The 25265-nt window shown below is 42.9% G+C and overlaps 1 protein-coding gene across 5 annotated transcripts in view; it reads right to left on the bottom strand.

The window, feature by feature from the left end:
- Positions 1-24580, bottom strand: part of CPNE4 (copine 4) — a 320518-nt gene extending 295938 nt beyond the window's left edge. The window contains exons 1-2 of one of the 5 annotated variants that reach the window (XM_034760919.1): positions 24466-24580; positions 21671-22223 (exon numbers count right to left, since the gene is read on the bottom strand). The gene's annotated coding sequence lies outside the window, so the exon portion shown is untranslated. Of the gene's footprint in view, positions 1-21670; positions 22309-22453; positions 22536-22667; positions 22687-24465 lie in introns of those variants that run through there. The other 4 variants (XM_034760923.1, XM_034760922.1, XM_034760921.1 and 1 more) reach the window with 4 other exon arrangements.
- Positions 24581-25265: the final 685 nt, after the last annotated feature.

A 25265-nucleotide genomic window follows, 5' to 3' on the forward strand; every position in this document is an offset into this window, starting at 1 on the left:
GGGGGGCAGCCAAAATGTTTTTTGCTTGGGGCGGCAAAAAACCTAGAGCCGGCCCTGACCCTAGCCCATGACTAGGGCCCCTGGGCACTACATGAATACAAATAATCATCATCATCATGCCCTCTCCTAGGCTGAGACCAATGACACTCAGCAGTAGCTTGGTTTCCCCCCCTCTACTCCATGCAGAAATCTGCCTTTTCAAACAATAAGCAAGGATGCTTCCTAACCTCAAATGTTGTTTACCACTGTGAGCACATGGCTTTACTGTCAGCTAGAAAAATCATACTGTACTTTAAGAAGGAAAGACTAAATGTGAACATTACATGATTTAAGCTGCCATCCTAAACATCCTGTATTCATTTGGCTGGCAGTCTGGAAAATGCCAAGGTTCTAAAGGTTATTAAAAATCTATGGTGGATTACAATGTAAATGGGAAAGTTTGCAGTCACAATAACAGGTTCAATTCTAAAGAGGCGGAAATTGAGGACATGATTAAAAAATAAAAAAACAAATCACACACAAAAGACCTGACTGACCCTTTGTGCTATTAACAAAAGAACCACCTTTCTCACCCCCTCCCTGCAAGGAGGAAAAAAAAAACTCACAGCAAAAGAAAAATGAAAGGGAAAGAGAAATTAAGTTATTGGGCTTTGCCAGCGATATAATACAGAACCATTTTTTAGTCTAGAAAGAGGCATTGCTTTTTACCTAAATTGACTGTCTTCTTATAGTTCTTTAGAGTATTGTACTCAGAACGGATGTTTAATACATCTGTGATCAGCACTGAAAGTAAATGTGTGTGAGACAAATAGCTCTAAATCTCTTCATAAATAGTAGATTATTCCACAGCTGCTACTATATATCCTGAAAGCGTGTCCTCATTGCTATGAAATATTGGTAGCTATCATTCCTTCCCAGCACGCAGTTTCTCCAAAACAGAAATTAAAAGGAACATTTTCAGACAGCGCAGGCCCAATATTTCAGCTTTTTAAAAATAATTAAAAATATAATTCAAAGTTTTTAAGATGAAAGGATATCTTGTGCTGTTGGACCTGGAGTTGGACTCAGACCTCAATTCCAGTTCCTGGCTCTGCCACATACTCTGTGTGGCCTTGGGCAACTTACTGAACCGCTCTGTGCCTCAGTTTCCCCATCAGTAAAAAATAGGGATAATAGCACTGCTCTACTTCACAGGGGTTCTGTCAGGGTAATTATGTTAATGTTTGAGTCATTCAAATACACTGGTGCCCCAGGCCACAGACATGCCTATGTAAGCAGAGTCTGAATGAGCTCTCCTCTGACATCTAGTGATGAACTGGGGGAAAGACTTCAGGACCAAACCATATTTGCATAAACATATCTACTCTGCTTATGTGTTCAGCAGATGGAGATGCTTTGCCAAAGTGATCAATTTTGGCTGGTGTTGGGTTACAATTCACTTAAGCATTGAGTGCTGGGGTAATGAAATGTTATCGTTATTGTATGAGTAAAGGGCAGCAGAATTGTACTTCGCCTGCCTTGATTTAAGGGGTCACCGTAAACCAAACCCCACTTGGTAAGCAGGGGGTAGAGATGCCAAATCCCAGTGAAAGTGAGAGGGTGGCATGGGTCCTGCTTAAAAAGAGTCGTAGACACCATTTGACTTTCCCTTCTTCAGTATTTAAAGACAGGGCTGATTGGACTCAATTGAGAGTTCTGGTTTCTGTTCAGTGATTACTAGAGCTGAAATCGCTGATGAGCAAATCTATGGGCTAAGCCTTAGAACAGGTGCAGGAGCAGTGTTGAAGTGAAAGACAACAAAGAGACAGCACTTGCAGTGAGGTACCCCACTACCCAGTGAAATCACTAAGCACTGGGCTAAGTGGTAGAAATCCAGAACACAACGTGGCGGACAGGGCAGTGAGTGGCAAGCAGCAGCAGTGACAGCAGCACAGCTGACTGGTGGCAGAGATAAACCGTGCCAGAGGTGGCAGTGAGCAGAAAGTGGTAGCAGAGAAAACAGCAGCAGCAGTGAGCCAGTTCCAGAGGTGGCAGTGGCAGCAGCAGAAAAGTTGCTCAATGGCCTGCCTACCCCCTGACTTTCAGGGATGGGAGGTGAACCCATGTGAACGCACCTCTGAACTCTGAGTCTTCGCTGACCAAGGGACAACCAAGGGGTGCAAAGGATGGAAAGGGGGAGTGGTGTGTTATAAGGACATTCATTGGACTTTCACACCACAAGGTGGGAAACCGAGGCAAAGGACACCGCCCAGCATCCTATGAAATGGGTGTTTGCTTAGTCACCTGCTTTGAGTCACGGTTGTGGTGTTTCCCCGAATTAATGCTGGGTTCCTGTTCCTTTTTAATAAAGGTTTTCTTTTGTTATACACCAGACTCAGTGCTTGCAAGTGAGGAGGTATTGCCTTTTAGAGGTGCCTGGGGTGGTGCTTAAATCTTCCCAGATTACTGGGTCGGGGCTCGAGCTGGTTCTGTTTTGTACAGTGAAGAGGAACCCGGAGACAGGGGCGGCTCCAGGCACCAGCTTACCAAGCAGGTGCTTGGGGTGGCCACTTCGGAGAGGGGCGGCACATCCAGCTGTTCGGCGGCAATTCGGCGGACGGTCCCTCACTCCCGCTCGGAGCGAAGGACCTCCCGCCGAATTGCCGCCGCAGATCACGATCGCGGCTTTTTTGTTTTTGTTTTGTTTGGCTGCTTGGGGCAAAAACCCGGGAGCCGGCCCTGCCCAGAGATATTGAACCCAGGCCTTGTTGCTGCCAGCACCACCTGGCAGAAGGGTTATAACTCTAGAGACAGGAGCAACACCTACAGGTTGTTTGTGACAAATAAAAGTTGGTGGGATTCTGACAAAGGAGATTCCTCCCTTTCAACCTTCCTCACTTTTCTTTCTGCTTCAACCCTTCAAATGCCTCTTTACTTCCTTAGGGCTAAACCCTGCCTCTAGCATGCAGCCCACATAAATAGGCCGTGGAGGGTGTAGGAGTCCTGCAGGAGCCAAACTACTCCGCTGGACCCACTCTGCAACAACTCCACAGCCTCAGAGCCTCCCCCACCCTGGGACATGTTGGTGCTTCTCTTGCTGCTCATTCCTGTCTAGAGAAATAGCAGCAGAGGAAAACGGAGAAGATTCTCATTGGTTTCACTGATGCCAAATAGCGACTGGTGCAAATGCTTGGAGTTTTGTATTGTTCAGCCGCAGGGTGGGGTGCTAGACCACAAAGTCTCTCTCCACCACTTCACTCCCTGGCCATCCCCCACAGAGCACTTCCAGCAGCAGTGAACGACTCTTGGCCATTTTCGCATCTGCTTCCCAGAACTATGGGAGAGCAAGGAAACCGAAATGCATCTTCTCACTTTCCCTCAGCTGTTGCTTCTGAAAAGGTACAAGCAGCAACAGAGGCTTCAAGGCCAACTGCCACAAAGAGGATGGGAACAGACCAATAAATACACCAAGGTGATGGGCATGTAAACTAAGAGAGGAGAAGCTTCCCCCTTTTCTAGAAGTCAGGTGGGGATGGGGAAAGGGAAGAGAGTGTCTCGACCCCAGCAGAAGTCAGGGCCAGAGAAGTTAATTCCCTACAGCAGCCAGGCAAAGGATGGAGAGCTTCCTCCTCCCAACAGCTATGAGCCAAGGAGCAGGGAGAGACTCTAGTTTAATCAAGACACCATAACAAGTGGAAATCTCTATCAGGACTCAAGGACAGCAGCCCCCTAACAGCTGAAGGCAGGTGTCACTTGGATTCTCCCCAGATGCTGCCCTTAGGCCTTGATGAAGAGGGTATTTTCCCTTGCATCCCACTGAGGCCCCACTTTTCTCTAATATTTTCAATCAGCATCCAGCTAAAGGTTTAGTCCTCTGGCTAGTACGTGTCTTGTAAATGCTTCAAGTCTCGCCCTGCCATCTTTGTGCAATGCCATGTCTCTGAGTGGGCATCACGGATTCACCCTTGGAGCCTCTATTGCCCAAGCTAAAAGACTCAGGGCAAGTCTACATTTAAAATGCTGCCTGGGTGCAGCTGCCCCGCTGTAACACTACTACACCAACTGGAGGGCTTCTCCTGTCGGTGTAGTTAATCCACCTCCGCGAGAGGCAGTAGCTATGTTGGCAGGAGAAGCCCTCCCATCGACATATGCTGTCTACACCAGAAGTTAGGTCAGTATAACTGCGTCACTCAGTGATGTGGAAAATTCACACCCCTGAGCAACATAGTTATACAAATGTACGTTTATAGTGTAGACCTGGCCTCAGCTCGGTCAGCCACAGCTGTAGCAGGCTCAACCACCTTTACAGGTAACCCAGCCACACTAGAGTGAGACAGTGTGCCATACCAAGTGGGCATGGCTTAGTTACATTTCCAACCCAAACACAACAGCAGTTTCCTAATGCATACAAGACAAAGAGTGAGCTTGATTCAGACCGGATCAATGAAATATAAGAAAACAAAAAAAATAATGAGAGACTTGAAAATTCTTTCAGTCTTAATCTAGAATACCATCAGTAACACAGGTAAAGGAAAAAATAAAACTGTTCCATTTTTTAAAATTATTAGCAGCAAGAGTTTTGCAGAATGAGCCATTTAACGAATGCTAGAAATCAGATCCTTATCTCTCTTCATGAAAAGCAATAGGAATATAAAAAAAGCAGTTACTGATCTTTATAAACAAAATAAATCTACTTAAAAAGGACACAAACTTTGAGTTTTGAAATGTTTCTAACCTTAATTTCCTAACGCTCTCTTCATATTTTTTATTTTCACACCTAACAAGAAATAAATGGCATAGTACAACTCGCATTATCACCTGAAACTACGTCATATAGAATAGCTTTCTATTCATCTAATTCCTTTCCTGTCCTTGTTCATGGTTTGTGTACAATGTACCAGTCTTGGCAGAATTATTATGGCATATGTCAGATCTTGCACCCCTTCAGCACCCAAAATATGCATGAACTTCAGCAGGAGTTTTCAATGCACAAGGAATACAGAATCAGACCCTAAATGTGATGCCATAGACTTTCAAACTTTAAGGCCAGAAGGGGCCATCATGATCATCTAGTCTGACCTCCTGCACATCACTGGCCACAGAATCTCATCCACCCACTCCTGTAATAGACCCATAACTTCTGGCTGAGTAACTGAAGTCCTCAATTCCTGATTTAAATACTTCAAGTTATAGAGAATTCACCATTTACTCTAGTTCAAACCTGAAAGTGACCCATCCCCCATGATGCAGAGGAAGCCAAAAAAACCTCCAGGGTCTCTGCCAAATCTGACCTGGGAGAAAATTCCTTCTCAACCCCAAATATGGTGATCAGCTAGATGCTGAGTATGTGGACGAGACCCACAGCCAGACACCTGGAAAAGAATACCTCTTTCAGAGAAACAAGTTGAAACCAATAGAGACTATGCGCTGTATAGTTCAGCAGGTGTAAACTGGTTTAACTCCAGTGACTTCAATCTAGTGCTAAATAGGAAACCACAGTAACAAACGTACATACTAAACTCAGTCCACATATGAAACTAGAGAGATATATACAGAGTATAAGATAGCATTATTTCTGTAGCACTTACCATCGGCAAAGTGCTCTACGTACATTCCATTAGCTACTCGATCCTCACACTTTGAAGTGAGATGAAATTATCAGGAGCCTCTTACAAATAAGGAAACAGAGGCAAAGAGATTTGCCCAAGGCATTCAGAGAGTCAATGTCAATGCCAGGTTAAGGATTATGGAGTTGTAGGCTCCTAGAGTGAAATCTGGATCCCAGTAAAGTCTATGGAAGTTTTGCCATTGACTTAAATGAGGCCAGGATTTTAACCCTAGTCTTAATCTTTCCTTTATACTAGTGGCTTTCAACCTTTTTCATACCATGAACCCATATTAGAACAGAAAAATGTTCTGAACCTCCCAGCCAACTACCCATTAAGAAAGGGAAGGGAGTTCATTAATTAATGAACATAAAGCACTTGGAAGTCAATGGGACTGTTCAGGTGCTTAGAGTCATGCACGTGACTGTGTTTTGCTGGATCAGTGCCTAAGGGTATGTCTACACTACAAAATTAGGTCGATTTAATAGAAGTCAATTTTTTAGAAATTGATTAGATACAGTCGATTGTGTGTGTCCCCACTAAGCACATTAAGTCAGTGGTGTGCGTCCACAGTACCAAGGCTAGCGTCGACTTTCAGAGCGTTGCACTGTGGTAGCTATCCCACAGTTCCCGCCGCCCATTGGAATTCTGGGTTGAACTCCCAATGCCCGATGGGGCAAAAAACATTGTTGTGGGTGGTTCTGGGTACATGTCGTCAGGCCCCCCTCCCTCCCTCCGTGAAAGCAACGGCAAAAAATTGTTTCTCGCCTTTTTTCCTGGGTTACCCGTGCAGACGACATACCATGGCAAGCATGGAGCCCGCTCAGCTGACTATCACCGTATGTCTCCTGGGCGCTGCTAGCAGACGTGGTACTGCAGTGCTACACAGCAGCATCCCCTTGCCTTGCCTTGCGGATGGTACAATATGACATCATCGTCCTGTGGGTGCTCCTGGCCGACTTCGGTTAGATTGGTCGGGGGCGCCTGGGCAGACATGGGTGTTCCTGACCAGCCTCGGTGAGGTCGGTCGGGGGCACCTGGACAAAAATGGGAATGACTCCAGGTCATTCTCTTCTTTAAGTTTCGTCTAATGGAGTATTCAGTCCTCCCTGGAATATCATGCCAGCTGGAGGCTTCTGCCTCAGGCTGCTCTCCCAGTTGGCAGCACCACACGGTCACACCTACCCCAGCCTACCCCTTGCTCCCATGGCTCATGAAGCCGGGACAGTAGTAAGGAGCAGTTCAACTATAAGCTGAGTAAGTACATAATGGTGGTAGAATGTGCCTTTGGACGTTTAAAAGCTCACTGGCGCAGTTTACTGACTCGATTAGACCTCAGCGAAACCAATATTCCCATCGTTATTACTGCTTGCTGTGTGCTCCACAATATCTGTGAGAGTAAGGGGGAGACATTTATGGCGGGGTGGGAGGTTGAAGCAAATTGCCTGGCTGCTGATTACGTGCAGCCAGACACCACGGCGGTTAGAAGAGCACAGCAGGGCGCGCTGTGCATCAGAGAAGCTTTGAAAACCAGTTTCATCACTGGCCAGGCTACAGTGTGAAAGTTCTTTTTGTTTCTCCTTGATGAAAACCCGCCCCCTTGGTTCACTCTACTTCCCTGTAAGCCAACCGCCCTCCCCTCCCCCCTTTGATCTCTGCTTGCAGAGGCAATAAAGTCATTGTTGTTTCAAATTCATGCATTCTTTATTAATTCATCACACAAATGGGTGGATAACTGCCAAGGTAGCCCGGGAGGGATGGGGAGGAGGGAAGCACAGGGGTGGGGTAGTTGTAGGGGCACCCCCTAGAATGGCATGCAGCTCATCATAGAAGCAGCATGTCTGGGGCTCTGACTCGGAGCGGCCGTTTGCTTCTCTGGTTCTTTGGTAGGCTTCATGCAGCACTGCTGCGGGTCCCTGTTATAACCGCTGTCCTTCATGCCCTTGGAGATTTTTTCAAATATTCTGGCATTTTGTCTTTTGGAACAGAGTTCAGATAGCACAGATTCGTCTCCCCATACAGTGATGGGATGCAGTACCTCCCGTTTGGTCCATGCTGGAGCGCTTTTGCGATTCTGGGACTCCATGGTCACCTGTGCTGATGAGCTCTGCATGGTCACCTGTGCTGATCAGCTCGCCACGCTGGCCAAACAGGAAATGAAATTCAAAAGTTTGCAGAACTTTTCCTGTCTACTGGCCAATGCATCTGAGTTGAGAGCGCTGTCCAGAGCAGTCACAATGGAGCACTCTGGGATAGCTCCCGGAGGCCAATACCATCTAATTGCGTCTACACTACCTCAAATTCGACCCAGCAGGGTCGATTTCAGCACTAATCCCCTCGTCGGGGAGGAGTACAGAAGTCGATTTTAAGAGCCCTTTAAGTCGACAAAAATGGCTTCGTCGTGTCGATGTGTGCAGGGTTAAATCGATCTAACACTGCTAAATTTGACCTAAACTCGTAGTGTAGACCAGGGCTATGACTTTCCTGCAAAATATAACTAGGGGGAAGGAAATTATCTACATGCTGTTTAGTAACAAGCAACAACGTGTGGAGTAGATGATGTGAACACTGAGCATAAGGTAATGTACTCAGCAGGATACTCTTGCACCACACCAAATCTTAATACGCCACAGACTGCACGTCAGCTAGAGCTGCCTTAGACAGCCCTAACTGATGCTTAGCATCAACATTCCTCCATCTGGAAGTGCCCCGAGGAGCACAGAGACCAACCGTTACCAGTGGGTGGGTGTTCCTCTCTCACTGCAAGGGTCTCAACTGCATGTGCTGTACACTTGCATATGCCCTTTCACCCTTTTGCATTAGAGGGCATTTATCATGTGTAGGCAGCTATGTAGCTGGCACACCAAGATACCTGCAGCTTGTGGCTCTCAGCAAAGGATTTTGTTGTGAGAAACAAAGTGAGTGTAACTAACTGCCCTGCATGCCGATCACAGCAATACCTTTTACATCTCCTTTTCACAGAGGTCAGCTCCTATATTTTAACCCATATATGGCAGCATAAGGTCTTAAGAAGGGTGTGACTTGACCCTTAACTTAGCAAAAAGCCTTTAGGTGTACACTAACTTTGCCTCCAAACAGAGGCATGTGATCTAACGTCCACCTTATTTGTTCTCACTGAAATCTGATCTGGTTATCATGATGAGTACAGATATATTTGCCCACTTACAGTAATTATATCTGCTTTAAAAACCTATTATAGTTCTTCATTACCAGCTCACACAATAATCAGCTTACAGCCATTTAATTTCTAGTCTAACTTATACCATCACTGAGCCAAGAAAACCATGATCGATAAAAGGATTCTTTTAAACTCAACTTTCCTGGCAACAGCTTCTGGGACAATTTTAGGGCAACTCTCTCCTTAATTTTCTCACATCTTTCTAAAGCCACTGGACACTGACCCTGCAGCAGATCCTTTGGTTAGTCTGTCAACACACATTGTGACACGCTGTGTTTTAAAGGTGTAGCTCAGATATTTTGTGGTGGAATTAATATGAACCTTTCACTGCACCCATCTTCTTTCCGTCTTGCTTTACCTGCAAGATCAGTGAATGCATTTCCAGCTGATCAAATCCTGAAAATTCTCTCCTAGCTGTTTTACTCAAAACCCCAATCCAAGCACAGAAATAGAACTAGTGCCTTTCACAGAATTAATACCCAGGCCTGATAGTATCATAGCCAGGAGTTAGGAGTGTATAAAACAGCATTAAAGGATTATTCATCTGCTAAATGGGTTATTAAGTACAACTACCTCCACAATAAAGCATTACCAAGGTGTTAAAAGTGCAATGTAATTTCATTCCAACAGATGCTTATTAAATAGACTGTCCAGTAACTGTTTATGCACAATGATGTGTGTTACACCTAAGAAGGTAATAAAAACCCAAGTCAATATGAACCAGTATTTTAGGCAACCTATAAAGCTGTTTGCTACAGTGCGCATATTGCAATGGCATCATTGTCACCTGTATCAATCATGCTTTCTCTTTGAACAGAAATTCCCTATGGCACAGACTTTGCCAGACTGAAAGAGGTTGAGTAGTGCCTTGCTCTGCAAGTACTCTCATTGAGATAAACAGGAGTAAGTGAGCAAGGCTGGCAAGACCTGACTGTATTATGTCACTAGAAAGTTAAAGAATATAAAGATGAGGAACTGGAAAAGGAGTGGATACATTGATAACACTGCCAGTAGCAACACGTATAAACAAAGATTTGTTTTACGAACCCAGCATAACCCAGAACACTAAAAGCATCACAGGCAAATAATAGTAATGCTGGAGCACTCAAGCTGAGGAGTTTTTCACTTTAAACTCAAAAGCTATCTTTACAAGTTTTTATATCTACATTCCTCGCATTCTCTGTTCATCTGTAGTTTTAAAATGCATCTCGAGACATTTACCTTTTTTTAAATTTGTATTTCTTCAAAGGCACTCAAATAGTATTATCAACAGGTCTCTGTCACTCTAGAGAGGAGTAAATATTTTTGTACAAAAATAACATCTGAAAAAGTAGGCAGCAAATCTGATTGAGATAGGGCAAATGTTTTCAAAGAAACTTGCCATAAGAAATTGTGACTTGACATAAGAACAAGCACAGTATGTTGTTCTTCTGCAGTATGAACTAAAGATCATAGATGGGAAAATAAAGCCTCTTGTACCACATTATGACAGAACTGAAGGATTTTGGAAATTATTCAATCAGGTTCTCCAGTAAATAAATTGCTCCCAAGAATGAAATGGGAAATAATAGTCCTATAAAAAGACAGCACTAGGCACACCACACTTAAAATGAACTATTTATTGAAAGTAACTCAAGGCCTCGAGATAGTACAGATTACTTACATTTTATTCTAGAAATAATTAGAAGACGACCGATGTTTCATCCACCTTGATGATTCCGGTTATCTGATGGTTTTTACAGCAGACGTGCCCACTGCTTTTTCAGTGACACCTCTTAGGAGCCGAGCCCACAGTGTCTCTCCTTATTCATGAGAAGTAAGGAGGATGCCACTCACATCACATTTTACCTATCTCCAGCAGGATGACAGGAGTTGGCTTTCTCTCTGAGGACGTCAGATGGCATTCTCATGCATACGAATCATCTACAGCGGGCTCACTTTTGATAGTCAAAAACTACTTTCCATTAGTAAACTACAACAATAGAAGCATACTGAAAAGTACAAGAGTAATCACGCTGCAAACTAGCATTGCTAAGCTGCTGCACACAAGCATAAATCTCAGCTTCAATAGTAAAGACTAAACTGACTTTTCCTAAGGTTGTCTGTTATCTCTCCTGATCTTGTTCAAGAAGAATATTAGTGTCTCTGGTCTCTAGCACCACATGTGACACCCTGCTGAGGGCAAATTAGTCAGCATACAGAGAGTCTAACACAATGATGAGTTAATTCTCTTGGAAGGTTTGTAAATACAAAATGGGTTGACTTCTTTTTTTCTATATTCATTCTGGGAGAAATTCTAGTCCCCGTGAAGACAATGGGAGTTTTGCCATTGACTTCAATGGTGACAGAATTTCACCCTCTGACTTTTCAGTAAAACACATTTATTTTCTCCCCTCCCGTACTTGGTGTTCGGATATTTCCTACACAGCTCCACTAGCTCTGAAACTATTTATTGTCTCTCTCTTATTGCAAAGCCCGTGTAATTATCGTATGAACCTCTCCTTCTCCTCCCAACCCCACGTCCACTTATATATTTTGAAGCAAATCCATACAAAGTACTGAACAAAATCACTCATGTCCTTCCCCATACCACAACCTCCACTGAGTTCTGTCCTACATCCCCTGCCAGTACCTTGAGCACATCCCTTGACGGCTTTTGATTATGGTGCCACATTTTCTACAGTGGGCTTTTAGCCACCCGTTTAACCGAACCAGCAAAACCCCCTAGGGTAGATATAATTTACACTGCTGCTGGGCAGTTTGTAGCTTACCTCTATGCTAGGGATATGCACTAGCAGATCTACACTCATGGGTAAAAGTCCAGTTTAGACAAGACCTTAAGGTCTAAGCCATAGGAAGCTCATTAGCGTCCCTTGGTTACTAAGTAGTGTTGGTAAAACAGGATCCTGACGCATAAATGGCATTCAGCTGAATCTTTACACTTCCGAGTGTTGAATGATTTTTCTACCAAATCAGGAAGTACTAGATGTGTTAGCTCTTAGCAACGAAAAACATTAACCATTCTCCTTTACAAATACAGAAACTAAGAATCATAATACAGATAAATCAACAAAGACTTCGATCACGACAAGCCATTGGCCAGTTCAATGATTTAATCTCACGCATGAATCAGATATGGGCAGCAGGATGGCGGCGCATCCTTTGGGGATGTTCAGTGACTGATCACATAGGGTGCAGTCCTTTCTTGGGCAAAATTTCCACTGCAGTCAACGTTACCGAGCCTTTGGATTTCAACTTGGGTTTCCACTTTATTTTTAGCTTTGAGATTTGACACGTGTCTTAAGTATTTAGAGTGAGAAATGAAGCTATTGATTTAGCTAACTCTGGCCCATCTAGCAGTGTGTCATCTCTTTTAGAGAGACAGTTGAATGTGGTCAACTAACACACAGTATTCATAAATCCCACCCAAAGTGGTTTCCCTGTAGGAGCAGTTGGCTTTACTTGACACACTGTACACCATTTCAGAAATGGCCCATAATGGTCAATATTTAATGTGTAATCACACTAAAAACTGTATTTTAAATGTCTCTCTCCTGTCTTTATGTGGACACTTTGCTTTAAACTAACCATTCATTACAAATCCAAAGAGATGAGATTTTAGCCTCTCATTTCTAATTATAAGCTACACCGGACATTTTAAATTGCAGTTATAACAAAGACAAAAGTCACAAATTAAAAAAAACAGCTCCATACATTATCCTTGTAACTGAGGGACACAATGTGCCTCATTTTTGCCAGAGAAGTTGGCTTTGACTGAAGCGATTTCCATCACACCGGCTCCCACAGTTCAAAAAAGAGGATGCTAATTCACAATACAGTTGTGGGTTTCAATTCTTTCGTCTTGAAGACAGCAAGGTTTTAAAAAACAGGTAAATTATGCATGAGCCTTTATAATAATAAAACAAAATTTACAATGGAAAATTATTTTCCTTTGAACCTCTTAAAAGATCTGAACATTAGGATGGCCATTAAAGTCAGCATGCCCACAAGTAGAATTGAAATATAATGACAGCTAAATAAGTGGCAATTAACTTAAAAGAAAAGCTAGAGGCACTCTCCAGTGTACCCCATCTATTCCTAAAAGGCAGAAAAGGGAAGCTACGATACCTTCTACAAGGTATCTGCTCATTCAAACAGCGCTCTGTGGTGCCAATTCCCATTTGTACAGTTGTTTCCAAACATTATACATGTATTTTGTACATGTGAAAAACAGCATAAAAATAAGTTGCAGCACAGTGGAGCAAACTGACTACAGCTGCTTCCATAGATGTGAAACTGAACCCAGAATGTCAATACCAAGCTTAAAAACATGACAGACTTTGCACAGACACTTATTCTTCATAATAACGCTCCCCCACAGTGAATTGTATCCTAGTTACACTAATCCCGTTTCTCCCTCTTCTTTTAACCATACTTCATTTGTACTATATTCTAGACCTTATAAAACAAAGTATTTTTCATGTCTTTGATCATCATGTAAAGCCAAACCCTGCTGGCCAATATGCTTGGAAAGAATTCTGTTACTTTTATCTTCTTCACTGAAACTTAATGATCCCATAAAGCTTCCACTGTAAATTAAACAATCTCATCAAAGCATCTGCTAAATGTTTATTATAACACATGATGTACCGAGGCAAAATTTGTACCAGGAGTCAGCAAATGATGCGTGCCCCCATCAACTAGCAAACACAACAGCAATAAACAGCAGTTTTTCATAGTAATTAACAGAAGACCAAACCAGAAACAGCTGCCTAGGTTATTTAAAAGCTTGTTAGTTACAGATTTGCACAATTATTTATATCAGAATAAAGCTGTAAAATATTTTGCATCTTTAAGATTTCTCTTGTCTCTTAGTTTCCAGGGAAATTCTCTGTAGTTAATATCCCAGGTAAGGCAACCCCAACCACTTACAGCCACTGTGTAAGTGCATAGAAGCAAAACAGTCTTTTAACATTACAGTGCAGCTCTGTAGCAATATGTCCCAGTTGTCCATCAACAGAGTCCCTCTTGACTGTGACTGACATATTAACTCTCATTCTTCCTCACAGGGAAATGAGCAAAAGCCAAAATCAGTATCAAAGAAAATGAGCTTCCCACTACAACTCTGGTAATTTGCAGAAAATGAGAGAGAAGCTCACAAAACCAAATTAAAATATGATAAATATACAATAAACTCATTAATTTCAAGCATCGTAAAGGCAATAAGCTCAAAGTCACAATGGTCAACCTAGGAGAGAGATGTTTGTTTGTATTCTCTAGAGGTGCAGGGCATTTTGCTTTGCTGACTAAATACAAGAGATAATTCACATAAAAGAAATCGCAGTACACAGTAAGGTGGGGAAGCTAGTGGCATAGCAGAGCTAAAAATCGAGGAAACTTTCGCATCTGGAACACACCAGGTCTCTATCCACCCAGTATGCAAGTAAAGGACACTTTATTTTACCCTCACCTGGACCCCTAGTCCTCCTCTTTGGTGCTGCTGCCATCAATGGCTGCCTTAGCCCCAGGCAGCCTCTTAAAGGGCCCTGCACTGCATACATTTCTGATCCATCAGCCAGAGCACCATTGTGATTTCCATGTCTTGGTGATCTACCATACCATCCAACAGTGTCATCAGAGGAGCTTGGCAGACATTATGTTTCATTACGTTGGAGGACCTGTGCTGGACACAGGGAGGATGACAGAGTAAGAGGTAAAGGGACAGGCCAGAAAGTCGGGGAGGAAAAAAGATGGAGGGTTGAGGGAGAAAGTAGCAGACAGTCTCATTTCCTCGCCAATGTCTGTTTTGTCTGGCCAGACAGCAGGAGCAGAACCAGATCCATGGGATCCGCTGTCCCAGATGAACTGGAAAGTAGCCGTGTCTGCAGAGACCCATACAAACAAACAATATGTACCTGCCCAGGTAACAGTGCATTCTGCCTGGGCAGCCCTGAGGAGGTCCGTCTGGTGACTGGCTGCACAACACTTGACCCCTCCTGGGAGGCCCAGCCCCCCGTTCGCACCTAGGAGCGGAGGCATGGGCGCTGGGCTGGAGTGCACTTTATTAATACTCCCTGGGCACTGCTGGCATACGCCCCGCTTTGCAAAGCCGCCACCCAAGGGAGCGGTGCTTTTGCTCCCTTGACCCCTGAACTAGCTAAGCATCTGCAACACTAGAGATGGGCTCCCACGGCCAGAGCCAGACCCGGCTTTCACACCCTTCTATAGTGGCCGGGACGAGGGGGTGCTGGGATTCTCCAAACTTCAACTGCAGGTCGGAGGGGGGGGGGGGGTTGTACACCCCTCTCCTCCTCCCCAGAGCTCAGGGGTGTTTGGATCCAGGGTTGTGGTTTGGCCCCATTTCTAATCAACACACGCGTGCAGAAGGCGCAGCTATAGCTCGGCGGAGCTGGGAGCAACGTCGCTGCCACCCACACCCAGCAGCCTCCTCCCTGTGGGGTCGGCCCCGGGGACTCCATCGGGGCGGGCTGCAACTCACACAGCGGGGCTCGCGGCTGCTGCAGCAGCAGCTGGGGCCAGGTCCAGCCGAGCCCGCTGGAGAAGGGGCGTCCCCGGAGCCTCCCTGCCTGGGCCGAGGCGCTCTGAAGCGGCGATCGCCCCGCGGGGAGAATCCCCACGAATCCCCATCACAGCTGCTGACACGCCGCGGCTCTAGTTCGGCTGATGCTCCGGCGCCCTCTAGCGACCAGCCTGTGTAGCGGCGTCTATTGATGCCCCCAGCCTGCGTTCCCACCTGGATTCTGCTCCCTGTCTTACTCCTCTTCCTGGTACCCGAGTCCGACAAACAACGCCCCTTCCATTTGTCATTACCCCTCCATTTCCTGCCACAGCAGTTTGCTCCTGTCTGCACTCAGCCCTTCCAGCAGAACAGCCTGGTTCAAAGGGGGGAGTTTTAGGTGAAACTTGATCTAAGTTCCAGCCTGATAATTATATTGTCTTTTACTTCTCATTTTTACCTGCTTGAGCCTTCCTTTGTGAGACTGTAAAAAAGACCAGTTATTATTTTGGAGCCCTTTTTGTGTATATATACACATTATTTAAACAACCGTTTCAGAGGTAGATGTAGCTAACTTTCAAAGCTGACAGCATATGCAGAATCACTGTTCCATTATATACATTTGAATAGGATGAATCAAGTTAACAAGCTGACAGGTCACACAATGATACAATAAATTTTTTATCTGATTCACCATACTTATTTTAAGGCTATGTCTATAACCAAACCAACAGCATGCATTGTAACAAAAAGTATACATTCCAACTAAACTGAAACAATTCCTTCAAGCAAGCAATAAACTATATCCCCCTAAATCAGGTTCACTTGCTTGGGTGTGATCTTTCAAATATAAAGGGTGAAATCTTTTCACTATTGAAATCAATAGGAGTTTTGCCACTGACTTCACTCAGGCCAGAATTTCACCCAATAGATCACCTCAGGCAGAGAAAGTGAGAAATTGTGGTTAGATTTTATGCTATAAAATTTGAATTTGGTCACTTACTGAATTGTGTTTCTGTGTTCTGGTGTTCAAATTCCATTTTTGTGGTTTAGGTCAGTGGTTCTCAACCCTTGGTATGCACACCCCATGGGGATACATCAAATCATCTAGATAGATACCTAGTTTTACAACAGGCTACATAAAAAACACCAGCAAAGTCAGTTCAAACTAAAATTTTATAAAGACAGTGACTTGTTTATACTGCTCTATCCACTGAAATGTAAGTACAATATTTATATTCCAATTTATTTAATTTATAATTATATGATAAAAATGAGAATGTCAGCAATTTTTCAGTAATGTGCTGTGACACTTTTGTATTTTTATGTCTGATTTTGTAAACAAGTAGTTTAAGTGGGGTGAAACTTGGGGTACGCAAGACAAATCAGACCCCTGAAAGGGGTACAGTAGTATGAAAAGGTTGGAAGCTACTGGTTTAGTTTGTCACCAAAATCCCCTAATAAAATACTTTCCAGCCTTATGGTACAGTTGACTTTAATGCCATATATATTTTATATAAAGCCTAGTCTATACACACACATATAATGTAAGGGCGCCTATGACTCTGATTCAACCACGTGTTTAGGCTTGAGCTCATCCCTCATCAGGACAGCACTTGAGCACGTGCTTAATTATAAGCATGTGCTTAACACTCACTAAAGTCATTGTAGATTTTCAAAGGCACCTACCTCCCACTGAAAGTCAGACTTGAGCACCTGCTTAACTGCTGTCCTGAATTGGGGTACTCTCCTGAATCAGGGCTAAAAAAGAAAGCACTACACGCTCAGTAGTGTTTGTACGATTGTAGAATAGCACTATTTATTTTACCTGTTTGTGATAGGCATGTGACTCTTGAGTGACAGACTAGAGGGAAAGCTAGTAGTTAATGTGTCAGGTCACCTAAAGCCTAGTCTATACTGCAAAAATAACGCATTGTTGACAACTGGTGTCAGGAATGGATGCAGCTGAATGGATACTGAACATTTTAGCAGTAAGTGTAGACAAGGATGCATTTCACGCAGCACCATTTGAGTAGCAGTAGTTAAAACCTTCTCAGAGCTGCACCCGTTGTCAGCAATGGGTAAGTTTCGTTGTGAAGACAAGCCTGTAAAGAATTACATTATTTTAATTCACATTTTAAAGCTGTGCATTACATTTTTCAGTACAAAAAATACAATAACACAATATGGTTGAGAGTGTCAAGACGCAAAATTAAGAAAATCAGTTATGGTTCCCACAGCAACCATAACATAGCTCTTTGTACATATGTTATCCCCCTTTTTTGTGTTTTTAAACTTCATATTTGCTTGGAGCTGCCTAGGTGGTGCAGCGTATCAGATTATACGCTGTTAAATTCTATGCCTTCATATTTATGTGAAGTATTACTGGGTAATGGTTGCCTTGGAAACCATAACTTGGAATACTCTGATTTTTATGCATTCAAATTCTCAACCCTACCATTGCATTAATATAGTGGACTTTCTCTTCTGCATATGCTTGTTGCTTGAAGTGTGAAAAGAACTAGACAAAGGAAAATTGTGACAGCCCATTCAAATAACTGCACATATTTTTATTGGAATATACTATGAGACACTCAAATACAGACACAAATGTATATGTCTGTCAGAGAGAGCAGTCAAATACAAGACATAATGGTATATAAAGGAAACGCCTAGGGAACCTTAACATTGTGTGCTAACTATTATGTTCTATACCTAGAAATACAGAGGGTCATGTTTATTTTATTGTGGGATACCCACGATGTAGTTACAGATGTGTGATGCAATCAGGTGGATTTACATTTGCCTGTAGATATCTGGAGCACCACACCTTGGAAAACTGTTAAAAGTTAGTCAAAATATGTCTAGGGTATGATTTTCTGCATTTGAATGCCTGATTGTCATTAATGGCATTAATCTTGCAAATAGGTGAATTTTACAATGTGGTAAATTTGACCTCCTACTTCAGACCAATTTCTGCCCTCAATCATGCAAATTGATAGCCTTTGTAATTTTATACCAGCTAATTGAATTGCAAATGCTATTTATGTTCATATTAATCATCTCTTTTGGAATTTTACACGTCTCTTTTCCTAAATAAATTAGATAGTTGAGTTTGAATTCAGTTAATAAACACACTGCCCTCTACGGTCCTGATTCAGGAAAGCACTTACCATAGAGCCATCCCTATTCAGCACAATAGTAAAGGGACTCCAGCATCCAAATCCCCCCCATTGCTCTGAAGATCTCAATCCTCATGTGTGCATGATGTGATTTTAAAATGCAAATACCTTTGTTGGACCAGATTCTTAGCTCGGATAAATCAGCATTGCTCCACTGGAATTCATGGAACCACACCAACATGTACCAGCTCAGATGCAGTATCTGCTCCACTATTTCTTAATGGAAATTGCTTCCCACTTTTCAAAGACACCTGCCTTCAGGCAACGTTATTGTCTTTTTGTGGTAAGGGAAGTTTTATCATAAACAGGCTTTGGGTTTCATGGTGTGGGGTCTAAGGGCCTTTTCACACTTGAAGAGTGGCTAAATTGAATTTACACAGACTTCCCCTCCAAAATTCCCATAAGCCAACATCAACATTGAGAAATGTCAGTCCAAAAGGTGTTCCCCTGCCCCAAAAAGTTACTGAGTTCCATCGTAAAGGGGCTTACACTGAAAGTATCTCTTCAAGCGAAGGTTGCTGCTGTGCTGCTACTATACGAAACCTGGGCAAGAGTGATTGATTTATTTTACTTTTGCAGAATTTTAAAATCAAAACCAAACTATTTTTACAGCCACAGGCTTTGAAGCTGGGCAAATGGCTCTGATGGGCTGTGAAGCTTGTTGGACTCCATCTGTGTATGTTCACTGTCAAGTATTCTAGCAATAGCCCCAGAAAAGATGAAGTCGTAAACTGGCAGAGCGTTTCTTGGATATGTGCTAGCGTGAAGGCTTTTCTACACTATGAAGTAATGTTTTGGGGATAATACAACTATGTAAGTAACATTGGTCCTTTGTAAGGTTTCTGTCTAAACATCCACAAAGCTCTTTGGGGCAGGGACCAGCTTTTGGTCCTGTGTTTGTACAGTGCCTAGCAAAGGTCCTGGTTCATAACTAGGACACCTAGGCACAACTGCAATACAAATAATGACAATAATAATATACATTTCAATATCTGAATCAGTGCCTTTTTCTTAGGCTTTTATACTGCTACTCGTTGCTGTTTTATCTGAGCATGTCTCTCTCAATCAATACCCCCACCAACCCCATCTCTTCCTCCACTTAACTAACAAACTTTTGTGTTCTCTCTGACAGTCGCTAGTACATTTATGTCTCTGATTTATTTGTCTGATTCTTTAAGAAGTGAGCACCTAAATGAATTCTACTTTGCAGCAGCTCAGCTGGAAACATGAAAAGAGGACCAGATGCAAAGTTATCTAAATCAATTGCACACACAAAGCCAATTGTGTAACAAAGAGGCACTATTCTGCAGTCCTTAATCAGCCAAAACTCCCTATTGAAGTCAACAGGGCTGATTAAGGGCTTCAAGATCAAGTCCCATTTCTCTCTCTTTTAATGAAAAGGTTTATTTTGAGCTCTGAAAACATCAGATTATATGAACTAAGCAAATCCAAAACTCACACTGTAATGAGAACTGAACTTTGCTTTATGCTTAATCTACCATATGCAAAAATTAATCACATTAGTGCTCTCCCTTATGTAGAATACCAAATAAATAATTAAATCTTGCCTGGAAAAATTTAACAAATAATGTGTGTTCTCTAGTTGAAAGTTTTAAAGCAAATGTGGAATTGACAGTGGAAGATGTATGGCCCTTCAAATATACTGAATTGATCTCACACTATTATATCTACCAGGTGCTTTTAGAAGATTAAAGAGAAAACTCCCTCAATTCTTTTCTTTCTTGAAGTTGACTTTGAAAACAGCACTCACACCCCTGCAACTCAGCACGCAGCTTCCAATTACAGAAACTAATCCAAACGGAAGTTGTATGAGGTAAAACTACAAGAATTAAGAAACAAATCTCGTGAACAAAAATATTAAAGGACCAAATTCTCCCCCCCTCAGTTACACTGGTAAGTTTAATTGAATTGCCCTGTTGTAAGTGAAGGGTAAGTTTGCACTAAGGAAATAAAGAATTCTGATTAGCTGACACTAAGGATTTTGTTATTCAAAAATACATTAATATTTTCAAGTTAACAGACAACGATTTGGAGTTGCTTGTATGAACAGCAAGAAAAACTCATCTGACACTTTTCATAATTCTAATTTCCAACCTCATTTAAGGATGGGGGATGGAGGATGGTACGTGTGTGTTGATCATCCTGCTGTACCAGTGTTTCTGCTATTAAGCATCTGCATCATGTATTCTATGCAACTCATTATCTATGTATGAGCCATTTCTGGTAGCACTATTTTATTCTATTATGGGCCATCATTCTGCATGCTGAGACGTTTTAGGTCATCAGGAACTCCAGCACCTGTTCAGGCAGGTAAGAGAGGCACCAAAGACCCACAAATAGAGAGAAAGAAAGAGACACTGCTTCTTTATGAAATGTACCTAGCTAAATAAAGAGGGGTGGGGGGCGTGAGAGGATAATCAAACAAATATTGACATTCTTCAGGAACAGCAATAAACTTTTGCCTTAGGACCCAAAAGTCCTTGTGTGTTTTGCCCTGTAATATCACCTGGCTGAGCCGGGTTTAATTTTCCAACCCAAGACACACTGTTATTGCTCTCCAAATATTTCCAGCATTTGTAGAGTGAATCTTCAATATTATTTAACAAACTGCTGCTGGGTCGTTCTCTGGGGAGCCCCCTTTCAGCTTCATTTTAGGCATTTGCCATCCAGCCGGCTGCATAGAAGGAGTTGGGGATAAACACACACGAGCACACAGAGAATATCGATCCAGTTCATCATAGAAAGGAGCACACTCGCTGAAATATTAATCTGTACTCAACTGTATAAATAACAGCGAGAGCCAAGTTAGCATCGTGCACTTCAGCACGATGGGTCAAATTACGTTCATTTCTCTTCAGATCAAGCTAGCAAATATATATAACTATGCTAGAAAGGATATGCCTAGGAGATCCACAACAGTAACACTGCATGGGAAATCAGAGCGACCAGAGGTCCCACCTGGAAAAGCCAGCGCGTAGGTCATTTACAAGCTCAGATTATAGATTGCTAGTTAGCATCACTCAGCCGTTATCCCCAGGTGGGAAGAAAGGGAGAAGAAATTGACTAAAGTTTCTTTTCCTTAAGTGTAACCACATATTTTGGAGAAAGTTAGAGCCCAATAGCCGCTGGGACAGACGCTTCTCTCAGCAGCCAGCGCATCACCTACCTGTCCAAGTGACCGGGAGCAAAGGGCTGGTCCCAGATTCCTGTGGAGCGGGGTGAGAGTGTCCCTGTTTGTTCTTTAAATTCTGGCTCCTGGGCTTGGCTGGTTTAGAGAGAGGAGATGGTGGAGGTGCTGCTCTGAGGGCAGGAGCTTGATCCCTCCGGAAAAGCCGGCTCCATCCTCAGGGCATCGGGAAAGCTGGTGGTTGGAGCACCGATGGCCGCTGCTAGGCGAGGTGGGAGGTGTGGCGCTGGGAAACAGCAGCTTCACACAATGAGAGATTTCCACCTTCTGAGCAGTCCGGGCGTCTTGCTCTGGAGGCAGATGCTGGGCTGAGAACCCTACTCAAGCGCCCCCTGGTGGTTCCGGCTAGCACAGCATCACCCCAAGCAAGGTAATTCCCTTCACATGACTTGAAGCTCTCTCTTTCCCTCCGGCAACTTCTCAGTCCACAAAGCCCACGGCTTCCACGGGCGCATTTGGCAATATGTACATTCAGTTAAAGCTCTTCCAAGTGCAGCCTCTAAATCGCCACGGTCTAAGTACAGTTAAATACCTGGAAAGAAGGAAAAAAAGAAGTAATTATTCAAGTTCCTAACCAAGATCGATCATATATCAGTGCCAACCACAGCTTCAGTCACATGCATACGGTACAAAGCTCCTGCCTCCTTCAGCACTAGAATCCGTATGCGCAGTTTGCACCTACAGAGGGAACCTCTATTTCCAGAGTCCAATAGGTTGTGCAAAACTAGCCTGCTGCTGCTGGTCAAATTCAGAAATACAAACCTTCCCCCTTAAAAGAAAGATACTGTGAGGGTGTTAGGGTCTCCTCCACCCCTAAAACTGACAGCTGTGTTGGAAGTTTTAAGATATCTGCAGCTTCAGCACGTTCTCCCTGACGCTCAGTGGAGGAAGAAATTAACTACCCTAACCCTACCCGCATCTTTCCAAAGGACTGATTCAGCCAGAACAGTTTGCAAAGCAAACACATAAAACTCACTGTACATAATCTCCTAGTAGCCTATTAAAAGCAGTGGAATTGAAGACAGAGTCTGTGTATGTTAACGTCTCCAGATGCACAAACTGAGTGAGAATCCTGACACGCATGAGACAGTCTAAATGCCAGAGGGAACAAAGGACACTGCTCACTTAAAATGATGGCACTGCACTAGCAACACCATAGGTCTGGAAGGATGGGTACTTTCAACCTGCAATAACTTGGGGGGAGTGTGGAGGAATAGCAACCTTTTATTATACATGTTTTTTCCCACCCACTCTCTGCAGTTCCATGTAGACATGCTGTGCTGTATGAACAATTACAGCTGAATCTGAAGCATGGTATTCAGATCCCCATCTGAACTTTTTCAAAGCACTGGAGTGTTCAGATCTGGGTTTAAATTTGGACCTACCTCTAACAAAAATCCCACTCACATCTCTAAAAAGGAAAGCAAAGCCTAGGGTGGCAAAGGCCCCAATTTGGCAAGGTCCTTAAAGAACATAGCTCACTTGAAGCATATTTGAGTAGTCTCAATGAAACTATTCACATGCTTAAATTAGGCACATGCTTAATTAGTTTGCTAACCTGGGGTTATAATTTCCATATATCGCCCTAAAATTGGGTAGGAGGAAGACTTCTAAACGGAGGAAGGATGGTCTTGTGGCCAAGGTCAGAGACAAGCATTGAGCGATGGGGGTTTAGTTCCTGGTTCTGCCACAGACTGCCTGTGTGACCTTGTGTGACCAGTCACTTAGGTACTGATCCTGCAAACACTTAAGCACACATGTAACTTGATTTGTATCTGTCAGTAACGCATGTGTTTAAGTGTTTGCAGGATCAGGCTCTTAGTCTCTCTGGCACAGATATGTAAAGGTATTTAGGCCTAGCTGATTTAGGACCTTAGATCCCTTTGAAACTTTGGCTCCCAAGTGTCTAAAGTCACTTTTGAAAATGAGGCTTCCAAGTCAGTTAGGTGTTGTAACACTGAGCAGAGTAACACCTAAATACCTTTACAAATCTGGGCATCTGAGGCCTCAGTTCCTCATCTGTAAAATCTAAGTTATACCCCTTACATCACAGGTACTGGGAAGATAAATTCATAAGCCTCTTGTGGGGCACTTAGATACTACTACTGATGGAGGCCCTATAAATACAGAGACAGACACTGCAGTGATTTTCCCCCAATATGAAGAGTAGATATCAAGATATCTATGAAGAACATTTGAAAACATATTTCTCCAGTGATGCAATTCTCCAATGAAAGGGGACCTGAAACAGAGACAGTCATTCCTATGCTCTGAACCTACTCATGTCAAGTGTTTGCAGAGCTGACAAATCCTGTCGTGCTGCTCCTAAGCACTATGAGGTGTGAAGTACAGAAAGCAAACAATATAATCATATTCAGTAGCCAAAACCCAGAACACTCAGCATGTTAAAAACAAAAAAACAACAACTTGTAATGGAGCTGAATTCCTCTGCCAACAAGCCTCAGCTCTCTAATTAGAGGCACTAACATAAGTGTCAGTGTTTGTAGAAGACATGTTAAAACGCACACTGTAAACCTTGATTCTTCTCAGTGCAGATACAGAGCAAATTCAAAGCAGCATTTTACTGAGCACAGTATGCAAAACACAGTGACCTGGAATTCATTCCCAGCTTAAAAATCAAAGATCAATCATTGTATTTATGCACTCACAAAAATAAATTTAATTTACTTCTATAGCATAGAGTCAGATTTACATAAAATTCATCAAAGCATAATCTGTTATAATCAGTGATTTCCCTTGTCTTTTCCACTTACCTCTTCCCTGTAACTATTTCTGTCAGTGTAAAACTGTGTTGTCTGCCTTATTCCTTATTTAGATCATTAATGCATAACAGCATGGCCATGTAACTACTCGAGTTCTCAAGAAAGCCAAGACATCCCCATCTTGGTTTCATTTTGATCACATGAGTCTGGAGTTTAATAACATAAGGGGCAGTAGCATCACGTTGTCCTATGCCAGTACTGATGGAGCCTCTCACATCAGAGAGGAGGAAAGCACTGGCATATGGCCAAGGAATGAAAAAGAAAGAAATGTGGATTTACTAAAGCAAGGTATGTTATTCCAGAGAAACCACAGGGGTTAATGACAGGCAGGACCACAAAGAATTCATGTACTGTATGCTGAGTTTGGGATCCTTATTTGGTTGATTCAGGATGAACAGTTTTAAATTAGATTTCTGCTTTCTTTTGTTTTCATCTTATACTCCACTGTTCAAAGCAGCCTTTTTTCCCCCTCACAGAGATGTATATAATAAGCACTTGAATATCACCCTGTGGTTATTTATACCTCACTAATATGCTCCTCGCCATTTTGTCTGCTTGCTGGCATTAACTGCTACATCTCCAGCTAGTGTTGCTGAAGAAACCTCAGTTGTTGAAGCTTACAAATGGGACAATTAATTGTTGAAAAGGAGAAAGACATGGATACCAAAAATACCTGCTTCCTCCTGTGGGTGGCATCAATATATCTTCAGTATACAAAGGTCTCTTTAAAAGAGAAAGAGAGAAGATTGTGTCTCATTTAATATAATTATGGTGAAAACAGCTGTTTGTGC

Source organism: Trachemys scripta, chromosome 2 (genome assembly GCF_013100865.1).
Source record: "Trachemys scripta elegans isolate TJP31775 chromosome 2, CAS_Tse_1.0, whole genome shotgun sequence".
NCBI classification, from domain to species: domain Eukaryota; kingdom Metazoa; phylum Chordata; order Testudines; family Emydidae; genus Trachemys; species Trachemys scripta.